Below are 13069 nucleotides of genomic sequence, written 5' to 3'. Positions count from 1 at the left end.
ACAAACTTCCTCATGATAAGCTGTTGAGACATGGGGGCTGTTTGTTATCACACTGTAACTGAGGCTACCCTGACTAATTCAAGCAGAGAGCATATAAAAACACTTTGTAGGTTAGAATCTAATCCCATGGAAACCAACCAGAGAAAGGGATAAGTAAATATCACCACAACTCCAGGATTTTACATGCTGTCTGAAACAAACCCAGCAGGCTTGCAGTAAATGCCTATTGAACTGACATTTGCTTTGGCCACAGCTAGTCAGTGTGAAGCAAGGACTTACACTGAATAATGATAGTTATTCAAGAGAAAAATTACTCTCAACAGTAACAGATAACAGTAATTTAAGACCATTTTTACGTTAGCTTTCAATCTCCATTTATAGAAATAATGAGAACATACCTGAAAGGAACATTGTTTGGAAATCAGATAGTCTTTTAAATTCTATTTCCTTTCAAGCAGATTGGATATTTACAAACCTGTTTAGTACCTCTTTACTCAAAAATGATGATAGAGGTCTTCCTGATTATACATAACTTAACTGAAAGCCAAGTCATGTTACATGGAACCCTAAACGCACATGCACACACACACACATGCACACACGTACATGCACGGGCAATATTTTGTGTTATTTTAAATAAACATATTCATAAAATAAGCATTTAATTTTATTTTATTTTAGAAAAGTCTTGGGCTTAGGTATCTAAGTAAATAAAAATAAAAGTGAGCTCCAATGGAAAAAAAAACCCCAAAGAACATTAGATTTGTGTTCAGAAAATGGGGGTGAGAATCCAGCTCTGCTGATCCTACGTTTAGTCTTGAGCATTCCAATCCCCCCCAAAATAGACATAATATCATCCTTTCTGCTTACTTTACAGAACTGTTGTGAGATACAAATGAAATTCTATTACAATCAATATTATTTAAAACTAGTATATTCTAGGAAAAAAAAAAATCCTAGCTTTTGTTATCTCTCCTAATAAAAGCAAATATTCCACTTAGGGCAACAAAGAGTTTTTCTTCATAGCAGCATTTTGTATTCTCTCAGGAGTTCTACATTTGCAAATTGCTCATCTCAAGAAAAATAAATAAATAAAAATGTAATGCATCTCTCCATCAATGCACTTAACTTCTAAGCTATATACTCCAGAGGTGGAGCAATCTTCAATTCGTCAGTCCAGTCACAAGTTTTGGACTTTTCTCTTCTTCTCCAGGTGTTGTCTACACCTCTGACCCTGCTCCTTCTCTCCCGCCCATATGGGTTTTCATCAACCAATGTGGGAAGTCAGGTGGGATTGCCCTTGCTGTGGACAGAGCACGGAGGGCTGCAGAGAGTCTCAGGGAGGCCAGGAGGGATGTGACGGAAATGTGGGAGCGTCGGGTGAAGGCATGTTGATAGCACTATAGGTGGGAAAGCTGGTCTGGAAATTGTTCTCCTCAGCCTGGATAATGTCCACACCATCTCTGCGCTCCTGACATTGCTGGACTTATTTTTATGCCACTTGGTGGGGAACAGTTTAGTTAGGATCACCCTTCATTCAGCAAATCGCTTTTCTAAAGTTTTTTGAATTGCAGTTTCTGACTCCAGGTTTCTGCCAGCACTGCGTACCTCAGTAGCTATTTCTCTACCATTCTGGAACTCCCAATTAAGTTGTAGTCAAGGCTCTCATGGCATAAATTAGGAACAGAAAAACCAGTTTTAACTCATGGCTCTGAAAAACAATCAGTAGAGCCGTGAGGCCTGCTTTGGCAAAGGCTCTCTCTCAGCCGGGAAACAGCACAGCACAGCCAATCAGTCAGCTGTGCCTTTTCTCTCCTACAGATGCAGAGCCACTGGTAGGCACATGGCTGCCTGTTTGCAGTGGCTCTGCTCCCACCCTATGGCAGCGTCCCTGCTGTGTTTTTGGCAAGCTCAGAAAAGTAGTAGGAGATGGTGAACGCTAGCATTCTAATTGGAGACTAACTGCCTTCCTTCCAGAGTCACTGTTCTGAGGTCTGAGGGGCATGCAGCCTAGGTCCTGGCAACTCATGAGATGACTTTGTGTTACCATCTGGAAACTTCCTATTATATTCTGATGTAAAGGGTATGGGGACTCACTCCTGGGATAAACCATTCTCAAGGTTTTAAGGGAGTCGCTGACCTTTTGTAGTCCCTTCTCTGCATGCACAGAAGTAAACCCAGCATGCCTCAGTCTGACATGGCCCATCAGTCATAAAAACATGACACCAAAATCAGCAGTGGAGGCAGGACAGCGGCAGAGAGCAGCGATGCCCCGCCTCTTCTTGCTCTTTGGCCTGTGCTCTGAGGTTTACACAAATCCACAGCTCCGTTTTCCTTTCTTGGCCCTGGGCCCCTTCTTTCCGCCACTCTGTTTCAAAAACATCACAAGCCATGCAGGTGGTTTTTGTTGCACCACAGCTCATATTCTTGACAGATCCTACATCTGCACATTAATACTCCTTGATGCCTCCAGCCTGAAACTTTCCCAGACACACTGCCTAAGAGCCTCAGAAGCCATGCATGAGGGGGACTAACCACACAGGAATTCCTTACTGGGTCTGAGGGTTGCGAGGTCATGGTGTTTTAAACAAGAGAAGCTTCATGGTCACTTAGCTCTGAACTTCAAGGCATTTGACTACATTAGAAACCCACCTTCCCTTCAGAGCAATGAGTACTTTTAGCCATAACCCTGGGGTAAATCCAAGTTACTGTAATCATGAGTTATCACCATTGCCACAATTGCAATCACACAATTAATGTTTATTGAATGAATAAATGAATAACAATAATAATAATAATACTATTTAACCTTTATTTAGTCCCTCCCATACTTAAGGCACTGGTCTAGATTAGACCATTAGTCTCTATTGCTCACAACTACTACATAAGGTAGATACTAATTTACACACTTAACAGATAAGAAAGTGAAATAACTTAACTAAGGAAATAGACAGATAATCTGGCCAATCTTAACCACTGGTAGCTCAGTGGTTAAGAACCTGCGTGCCAACGCAGGGGAAACGGGTTCGAGCCCTGGTCCGGGAAGATCCCACATGCTGTGGAGCAACTAAGCCCATGAGCCACAACTACTGAGCCTTCCACTCTAGAGGCCATGAGCCACAACTACTGAGCCCACATGCCACAACTACTGCAGCCCGCCTCCCTAGAGCCCGTGCTCCGCAACAAGAGAAGCCACCGCAATGAGAAGCCCGTGCATCGCAATGAGAAGTAGCCCCCGCTCGCCACAACTAGAGAAAGCCCGCACGCAGCAACAAAGACCCAGTGCAGCCAAAACTAAATAAATAAATAAGTTTATTAAAGAAAAAAATCTGGCCAAGGCTACACAGTTGGATTAATGGCAGAATAGGAAATTAAACATAGAGCACAGGTTCCCAAACCCAGGCTAATTCCATTTAATCATGCTGAGTTTAAACAAAAAGCAGGGATTGGGGGTACGACAAAGAGACTAAGGGACTTGAAAATAACTGCCCAGGAATTGATTTCTATACTGGGGTCTGTCTTCAAAGAAGCCATTGGAATGCTTCACTGGCCAGAAGAAACATTTATTCTCATTTTACCAGCATGCAATGAAACAGAATGGGATGCAGTGGTTTGGACTGAGTGAAAAAGAAGTTTCCCAGATTCAACAAGAAATAAAGATTGAAAAGAAAAAGAAAAGTTCACCTCCCAGGAAGGCTGGAAAGAAGAAAACAACATCATCCCTGAGGATACTAAATAGATGAGTAGGGGGACTATTAATAAATCAGAGCTTTCAGAGCTAGCAGCCAATAAAAAGAAAGTGTCAGAAGTAGTCTTTGAGTGTCCATTTCCTCCCTTCCTTCTGAAATAACATGAATTGTGAGTAATACCATAGACATTATCTACAATGACTCCAAAATGTTATTTCTTGAAATCTATAACTTTTATTTTTAGGCTCACCCTGAGAAATCTGGCAGTTATAAAAGTTGTCAGGATAGAGGAAGGGGGTCAACACAGGGTTCAAGCCATCCACTGGGGCCTGAAATCAAGCTGGAGAAGAGTTAGCAGGGGTAAAGGGAACTCCACTGACTGTATGCTGAAGAAAAGCGACAGAGGGCCTGAGCCACAGTGCTTCTCAGAGGGGGATGGCTGGAGGGCTGCCTAGGTCCCAAGGACATGGCTAACCCATGACTTATGGAAAGCTTGACAGGTCTGACCTTGGAATGATGAAGAATCACACTGGAACGGACCACAGCCCCTTCGCTGGGCTTCATCTCATGCCCTGAGGAGGGCCTCTATCATTCTCCCAGTATGATTTTGGGTATGAACAATATCTGTGGGTGTCAACCACAGAGACAGGTCTGAGAACATTCTCAAAACATACATCTTAAATCTTTCCCACTTGATTAGCTAGTTTTAATTCCATCTACTGTCCATGTAGTACAGATGGCTGAGAATAAGAAGTCAGAGGGAGGTTTGATTTTGGGAAGTTTTTTGGGAAGTTTAACATTCTAAAGCACATAGTCATGAAACTGAATTTGATTTCTCTGAAATTAATTGGAGGTGCCCAGATAGAGAAAAGATCAAGCCAACACATACCAACTATTAGCTAAATTCAAAACTTTTATTGACTTATTTTTATATTTTAACATATTAGATTAGTAATAATGTTAGTATTATTGTTGTTAGTTGAATATCTCGTTGGACCCTCAGTGAGAAGCTGCTATGTGCAAAGAAGAAGGTATGAACTATGCAGGTAGGTTGAGGCAAAACACACTTAAGACACTGCCCCTATTTTATTTTATTTATTATTAGCTTTTTGTGGTACGCAGGCCTCTCACTGTTGTGGCCTCTCCCATTGCGGAGCACAGGCTCCGGACGCGCAGGCTCAGCGGCCATGGCTCACGGGCCCAGCCGCTCCGCGGCATGTGGGATCTTCCCGGACCGGGGCATGAGCCCGTGTCCCCTGCATCGGCAGGCAGACTCTCAACCACTGCGCCACCAGGGAAGCCCAACACTGCCCCAATTTTAATGGAAGTTTCAATCGAATTAAGAACAGACAAATGAATTTCACTATGTGGTAGTGTTCCCATAACCATCTTGGGCCAGAAGCATTAAGTAGTGTTATATGAATGTGAAATGGGTAGAAAGTATCTAAGTGTTCTTAACATACAGTTCACCTCCCTCATTTGCCCACTTTGACTTGCACAAGGTATCTGAAGGAAGAGAAGGAAGAAGACAAACTTCAAACTCCAGAATACAAAGAGTTCTTTTACCCTAGACAGCTTGAGATCCCATCATAAAAACTCCATAGGGTTGACAGGGTAGGAGAAAATGGTGAGAGCCTGCTCCCAGGTGGGAAGTCTATCAGGAGACCCCTGCATAAAGCTAGAATCCCAATGGGCTGTACTCTTTTAGAAGGTTGAATGAGAAATAAACTCACTGCCAAAAACAGAAGATCAAGGAAACTTTCCAGTCTCCACATTGGCACTAGTGGAAGGAAAAAAAATCTCCCTTGAGACTTTACAATCACAACAGACCCTTCACAGGTTTGCCATCCAAATTTATGCCACCTGTGAGGTCTGAAAGATCTCAAATGGACAATTTAATTTAAAGTGGTCCTAGGTCAGTGGTGCCCCCAGGAAACTGGCAGAAGCCAACACAAATCATTTCTGGAGGAATACTAATTCAACCCAGGCCTCAGAGAATTCCCACAGATAAAGTTCCAAAGAAAATGAACAACTCACTGGAAAAAAGAAAAACACAAAGAGACAAGGTACCTTGAGTTAAATACAGGAGAATCAGGTTGCTAAATATATCAGATACTGTAATTCCCAGAGAATATACAACTATATTTACTTTGAAGAAATAAAGGAGAAACATGAAAATATGAACAAATAATAAATATTTAAATGTAAGAGTGTTTTAATAGATGCAAATAACATATTAGAAATGAAAAGCTATAATAACTAAAATAAAAATAAAATGGATAGGGCTTCCCTGGTGGCACAGTGGTTGAGAGTCCTGCCAATGCAGGGGACGCGGGTTCATGCCCCGGTCCGGGAGGGTCCCACATGCCACGGAGCGGCTGGGCCCGTGAGCCATGGCTGCTGAGCCTGCGCGTCCGGAGCCTGTGCTCCGCAACGGGAGAGGCCACAACAGTGAGAGGCCCGCATACCACAAAATAAATAAATAAATAAAATAAAATGGATAAGTTAAACAGAAGATTAAGTTTGACAAGAATCAGTGACCTAGAATATAGATTAAAAGATAATATTAGACATAAAGATAAAAAATAAAGTAGAGAAACTAAGAGCCAGAGCATAGAGTGAGGAGAGCCAACAAATGGCTGATTACAATTATAGAAGATAAAATAAGCCAATATTTAATGACACTATATTTGAGAATTTTCCAGACCCACTGAAGGACACCAATTCTCAGATCCAAAGAGCTCAGTATATTCCAAAAAGAATAAATGAAAAATAACTTCACATAAAGACATATCATAGTTAAACTATTAACATCAAAGGAAATTAGTCCTTAGAGCAAGAAGAGAGAGAGGATAAATTACCTGAACATCAAATCAATGACTCATTTCATATTAGTATGTATGGAGATCAGAAGACAATGCACTATCCTGAAATGATTTGCCCAGTAAGATTATTTTTCAAGAAGGAGGGTAAATTAAAAACATGTTTTGCATAATGAAAAGTAGAGTTTATCATAAATATGACTTCACTGAAGGAAACACTAAAAGAAGTAAAATGAGATACAAGAAGGAATGGTAAGCAAAGAAATTGGCAAGTGGTTAATTTAAATAAATATTGACTATGTAAAAATGCTAATGTTTAATTCATGGAGCAATAAAGCTAAAATATGTAACAGCAGTAAAGTATAAGTTTGAATATGGGGTAAGCCAAGGTAAGTATTTTTAGGCTTTGCTACTCAAAAAGTGTGGTCCAGACATCAGTAGGACTGTCATTACCCATAAGTTTGCTAGAAATGTAGAATCTCAGGCCCCACCTCAGGCCTCCTGAATAATAACCTGCATTTTAACAAATCCACAGGTATTCTGAATATATATTTAATGTTGAGAAGTTATTCAAATACTTAGATGTTCTTAATTATGCATGTTTAAAGAAAGTTACCTAGAGTAACCACTAAAAGCATAGACATGCAGCATAACTTACAAATAGTAGAGAGTAAAATGAAGAAATTAGGGAAAAAATCTTGAATCAATATATCCATCATTATAGTCTGGTTATTCAATACCAAAGATCCTCAGATATCATAGGCTTAAAACAACAAGGGATAATTTTTCATTTACACTGACCATCCTTTGTAAATTAAAGGGGGAACCCAGGGAACCAGATAGAAGTGATTCTTTAAGGATTTGGATTTAAATCAATAATCTGACCATTTGTTCTCATTATTTCTCTTAGCATGGGTCTGTGGACAAAAAATTGTCTTTTTAATTTTCTTATTTCATATTTTGCCTTCATTTTTAGAGTATATTTAGTTAGCTACACAATTATAGGCTTTCAGGTTTTTTTTAGCACTTTAAATATGTCAATCTTTCATCTTCTAGTTTCCATAATTATTTCTCATAAGAATTTAGCTGCTAGTCTTGTTGCTCGTTTGATGGTAAAATGTCTTTTTTCCTCAGGCTGCTTTGGAAATTTCCTTTTTGTCTTTTGTTTTCAGTAGTTTTATTATATTGTACCTAGAGGGGTTTTTTTGTTTTTTTTTTTCAATTTAGAGTTTGTCATTTTTCTTGAATTTTGTGTCTTAATGGTTTTTATCAGTTTGGGGTATTTCTTGACCAGTATCTCTTCAAGTCTTGTTTCCACCATAATTTTTTTCCCTCTTCTTCTAACACTTCAATTGTACAACATGTCAGATCTTTTCACCATGCCCCATATGCCTTTAATGTATTTTTTATCTATCTCACATCTTTTTTTTCTCTGTGTGAATTGGTTTGGATATTTGATAGTAATCCATCTTTAATTTACTAATCATCTCTTCTGCTGTGATTAATCTGCTATTAAACCCATATTTTCAGTTCTTAATTTTCTTTTATGTAATCTTCAGTTCTAGAATTATCATTAGATTATTTTATATATCCTAGTTCCACAGTAAAATTCTTACTCTTGGACATTTTTTAACATAGTAATCATAGTCATTTTAAAGTAAATCTCAAACAATAAACGAATCACCTGTTGGTATGATTTCATTGTCTCTATTTCTTCTTGGTTTTGGTCATTTGGGCCTATTTCCTAACATGTTTTTATTCAAATGTCAGACATTGTAAATAAAAAACTATAGAAGTTAAGTTGAGATTTGGCTGATTCATATTCCTCCAATGAGAAGAGAATTTTATTCTCCAGTAGCATTTAGAGTAGGTACAGATCACCATTATCCAGTTTGAAATTGAAAAAGCTCAAGGCTGTTCTTTTGTGAGGGATCATCTCTTTCCCATTTGCCTTTACTCCTAGTGTGTACTCCTTCAGGGGTCCTAACTGGAAGTATGAAGCTTTTACCAGAGGGCTATTTCCTTGGTATGCTGAATCCAATTTTTTTCTTTTTTTGGTTTTCGTTTTTTGTTGTTTTTGCGGTATGCAGGCCTCTCACTGTTGTGGCTTCTCCCGTTGCGGAGCGCAGGCTCTGGACATGCAGGCTCAGCGGCCATGGCTCACAGGCCCAGCCGCTCCGCAGCATGTGGGATCTTCCCGGACCAGGGCACGTACCCGTGTCCCCTGCATCGGCAGGTGGACTCTCAACCACTGCGCCACCAGGGAAGCCCTGAATCCAATTTTTATCTCCTCAGTCCTTTGAGATCTCCAAATTCTCTGCTCAATTAGCTGCTACTTCCTGCTCAACTTTTTAGGCTCTTGGACCCCATGCCAAGAATATCAAACATCTTGAGTGGAAAAACAATGCAAAATGTTGGTTTCACCTTGATGCACTGCCTTCTTTCTGAGTTCTGTCCAATCTGGGTAGTCCTGGCTGCCATACTGGCTCTCTGGTGCCTACATGGATATTTTTTCCATCTTCTCTAGATGTTCTGGTGGAAGTGCTGGTCTGCAATAAGCTACTCCATCATTATTAGAAACAGAGCTCCAAATTCCAAGTCTTATAAGCACTCAGTTATGGGAAGAAGAGAGGAACATAAAAATGTATTTTGTATATACAGACACAGAACATTTAGTGCTCCAACATTTTGTAAGAATAAATAAATGAATAAAGTACTCCAGCAAAATTACAAAAGGGAAAAAACCCAGCAAAATAATGTAGGGTGTCAAGTGCTTTTATACATGCTGTACATGTATTATTTCATTTATTATTCATAATAATACTATGAGGAAGATACTATAATTATCCCTATCTGATGATGAGAAAAACAAGGCATATAAAGTCTAAGTAAGTTGTACAATGTCACATACACAGTGGAACCTGTTAGCTGAATACCAGTACTGTACGGCTTCTCAATCCATGAGATATAAAGAAATTAGTATGACCAGAAGAAATAAGGAAACCTAGATGAAATTAAGTCAATCTATTAAACATTAACACTTGGAAGGACCTTTTACATAAAACAAAGTTCTAGTGACAAAAAATTATATCTCTTTTTCTGAGTCCAATCATGCTATTGATTCTATCACTAAACATATTTAAATAATCACAGTATTACCGATTTTGTTGGTTAGATTTCAGATTTTAGAATCAAAACCTCCTGACAATAGCATATTATTGTCACAGAGCCATATGCAACATTTGTTTGGTGTTTTCTATTAGGCACAGTTACTCACAGTTACTTATGAAAGACGTACCATTATTATCCCTAATTACAGATGAGAAGTTTCAAGTTTTGACAGGTAAAGTATCTTTTTCAAGATTTCATAGCTAATAAGCGAATAAGTGACGAATGGAGTTTGAACTCTAGGAGCTTACTATTAACTAGGCTCCCTCCCACAAAAGAAGCAAAAACAATAAAATGCTCAATAAAATTAGAAAGGGAAGGGAAGAGAGGAAGTGGAAGGTGGTGTTAAGTGTGCTAAGTTCCTCATATTTTACAGAAGAGACTCAATAGGTACTGTTTTAAAATAATTTTAGAAGCTGAAATACAAGCATGTCATTTAAAAAGGAATTATAATAAAAACAACCAAGTAGCTATTTAACAGCATTTGCCTCTGGAGTGTGGGCTGGGGGAGAAGAGGGGGGAAAGAGGTGAAAGATTTTATCTTTTCATTTTATCAGTATATCATATGCTCATTCGTTTTCACGATTTGTATGCATCACAAATAGAAACTTAGCTATGTATAAAGAGAGAAATTATACTATAAAAATGTTGGGGGGGTTCTATTCCATTGAGAGCATATATTCTTGATTGCTCTTGGTCACATGGCAAACAATAGTAATAGCCATCCCCCTGGAGAAAGGCTGTGGTTGGCTGGTGCCACCTGAGAAAGAAGCATCATGAGCCTTTCTGATTCTAGTCCAGTGTTACAAAGCCCACATGCCCTGAGAAATAAGCCATATTAAACCATATCTGCTTTATCCATGATCAAGATTATGTTTTGGCCTTGAAATTTTCACTTTTTGTTCTTATTTATAATTGGTTTAGAACTTGGTTGAAAAGAGGTGTGTGTTCTATATGAGTCCTTAGGCACACTCCAACACATTTAACAAGAGAAATTATTAAGCCTAAAGTTGAAAGAGAGGAACAGCGTTGAATCATTTTACAATTCCTCAGCATACCTGAAACATCACAGCATGCTCAGAAACATTTGATATTTTTCTTGGACTCAAATACAACAGTTCTAGATGGAGTGAAAGCAAATCTGGAATTTGAAAAATGATCAAGCTTGTATTTCAATCCTTTTTAGTCATTCCATATCCCTTGACTTAAATTATGATTGGATGAAATGCAGAAGATGTTTCACTCATTGTTATGCAAAGTTTAACTTTCCCAGGTAAAGGTCCCAGGATTACCACACTGAATCCTGTTTGGACTGGGGAGAGCACTTGCAAAGAGATGACAATCCTCTTGAGAAGCTTGCTGAGTTTTCACAGCTCAGTCACAGTTTCATTGCACCCTCCTGTCACAAAAGCAAGTCTTCATTTTCATGGGCTATTTCCCAGGGGAAAAAAGAAAAACAAAAAAACAACAACTATCTTGGTATCTCTTAGGTCCCAAAGCAAAGAGAACTTGGAGCTCTGTTGTTTGTCTTGAACATGTGCTCCTCTCTGCACTTTTCCCACTCTTTGCCAAGGTGCTGAGAAATGGTAAAGCTGGGACGGGTCGGCTCCAAGCAATCTCGCCTGACAGCCCAGAACCTACCCTAGGATGTGCTTTTTACCCAACAGCTGTTTCTGCTTCACTCTAATTTGTTCAGGATTTGGTTGGGACCCTAGAGTTCACCTTCTGCAAAATATTTGTTAATTTTTGTTTTTAGCTGAGAAAATACCTTTTCCCCTCCCAAAATGAGAACAATTTGCTCTGGGATTGAAGATGGATTTGTATTATAGCTGCAGTGGAGATTTGTTCAATTGCTTCATAGCCACATACCCAACACTCACTAATTCCTTTTAACAAGAAAATGGTAAACAGGTGGAGTTGAAATCATAGATAAATAAAGAGTCCTCTCCAATCCGTTCAGCTGGGTCTTTGTAAAAGGAATTCTACCCAGCTGGCAGTGCACACTCTTTAAAAAAAAAAAAAGGACTATTTTTTTTTAACTAGCATTAAGAATGGGAGACATGATAACATGCTCATGAAATCTACTCAATAGACAAGACTTCAAAATAATCAACATCATTTTGCTAATTGCCAAAACTTTTTTCCAGATATTACCATCTTCACTTAAAAACTAATTCTTTCCATATACCACCTCAACCTATATGCTTTGATCTTATAACAAAACCTTTAACATTGTTGGTAACAAAAATTGTAGGCTTGTAAATTTTAAGTAATTTATTTTTTCACAATGAGAGTAACTGCCTTTGTAAGGCTAACAAACAAAGCCATGTATCTGACACCAACTTCCCCTAAAGGTATAGGTTTTCATCTCTGAAAAGTATGTATTTTTCATATTCTGAAGAAAATATAACTGGACTACTGGTTAAGAAGATCCTGGGCACCTTATCAGTTCTAAAAAAATGTCCAATGAGACTCATAGAGCCCTGAGACCAAATTACATGACCATTTACTTTGCCCTGTCCACACAGTCAGTGTCAGGTTGCTATTTGTGAGGGACAATCTAATTCTTCTTTTAGGTTGAGTAATATTTTATGAACAGACACAAATACAGGAACATGTACACATAAACTAATAATCTCATTATAGCTGCTTTCTTCCTCGACTAATATTTAGCCCTAGTAGTGTTTGTTTTGTTGTTTTTGTTTTAACTCTTTGTTCTTTGAAACATATTTTTAAAAAATATCATGGACAAGATTCATTTTTTTAAAAAACACCAAAATGGGTTTAATTAAAGCTTTATTATAAAATAAGGAACATGCTATAATGAAAACTCTTCCTTATCCTATAAAGGTAAACAAATTCAAATGTCTTCCTAATTTGCTTCCTGCAGACCTTTAGTGCACTGCTTTCAACATTTTGGACCTGGACTCACAGCGAGAAATATACTTTCTACTTTAAAATCACTAAATTTCACTCTGCTCAAAACTAAAACCAAACTTTTATGAAACCATACCTCTCCTTGTTCTTTGTGATATCGCTCTATTTTCTATTCCATTCCATTCCAGTCTACTTTTTTTTAATTTTTATTTTTTTAAAATGCTGGTAACAACCTGCAGTTTGAAAAATCCTGTCCAGTAGGACCTTATCTTTACCTCTACCTCTGCTAAATTGAATATTTAAGTCACCCAACCTGTCTCGTTCTATTCTCCCACCACACCCTAAAGAACTCACTGCCAAAGCCACTAGGCTGAAATTCAGGGTTTCATGAGGTCTCTCTATTTTCTTAACATCAAAATTCTAACCTGGTGTCATGTTAATCTTCAGTCCCACTTCACATGGTCAGGCCCTACCCCATCCCACCTTATATTAACCATGCAATGTCTGTATATC

Source organism: Lipotes vexillifer, unplaced genomic scaffold (genome assembly GCF_000442215.2).
Source record: "Lipotes vexillifer unplaced genomic scaffold, Lipotes_vexillifer_v1.1 scaffold1109, whole genome shotgun sequence".
NCBI lineage: Eukaryota > Metazoa > Chordata > Mammalia > Artiodactyla > Lipotidae > Lipotes > Lipotes vexillifer.
This window is presented reverse-complemented; position numbering follows the sequence as displayed.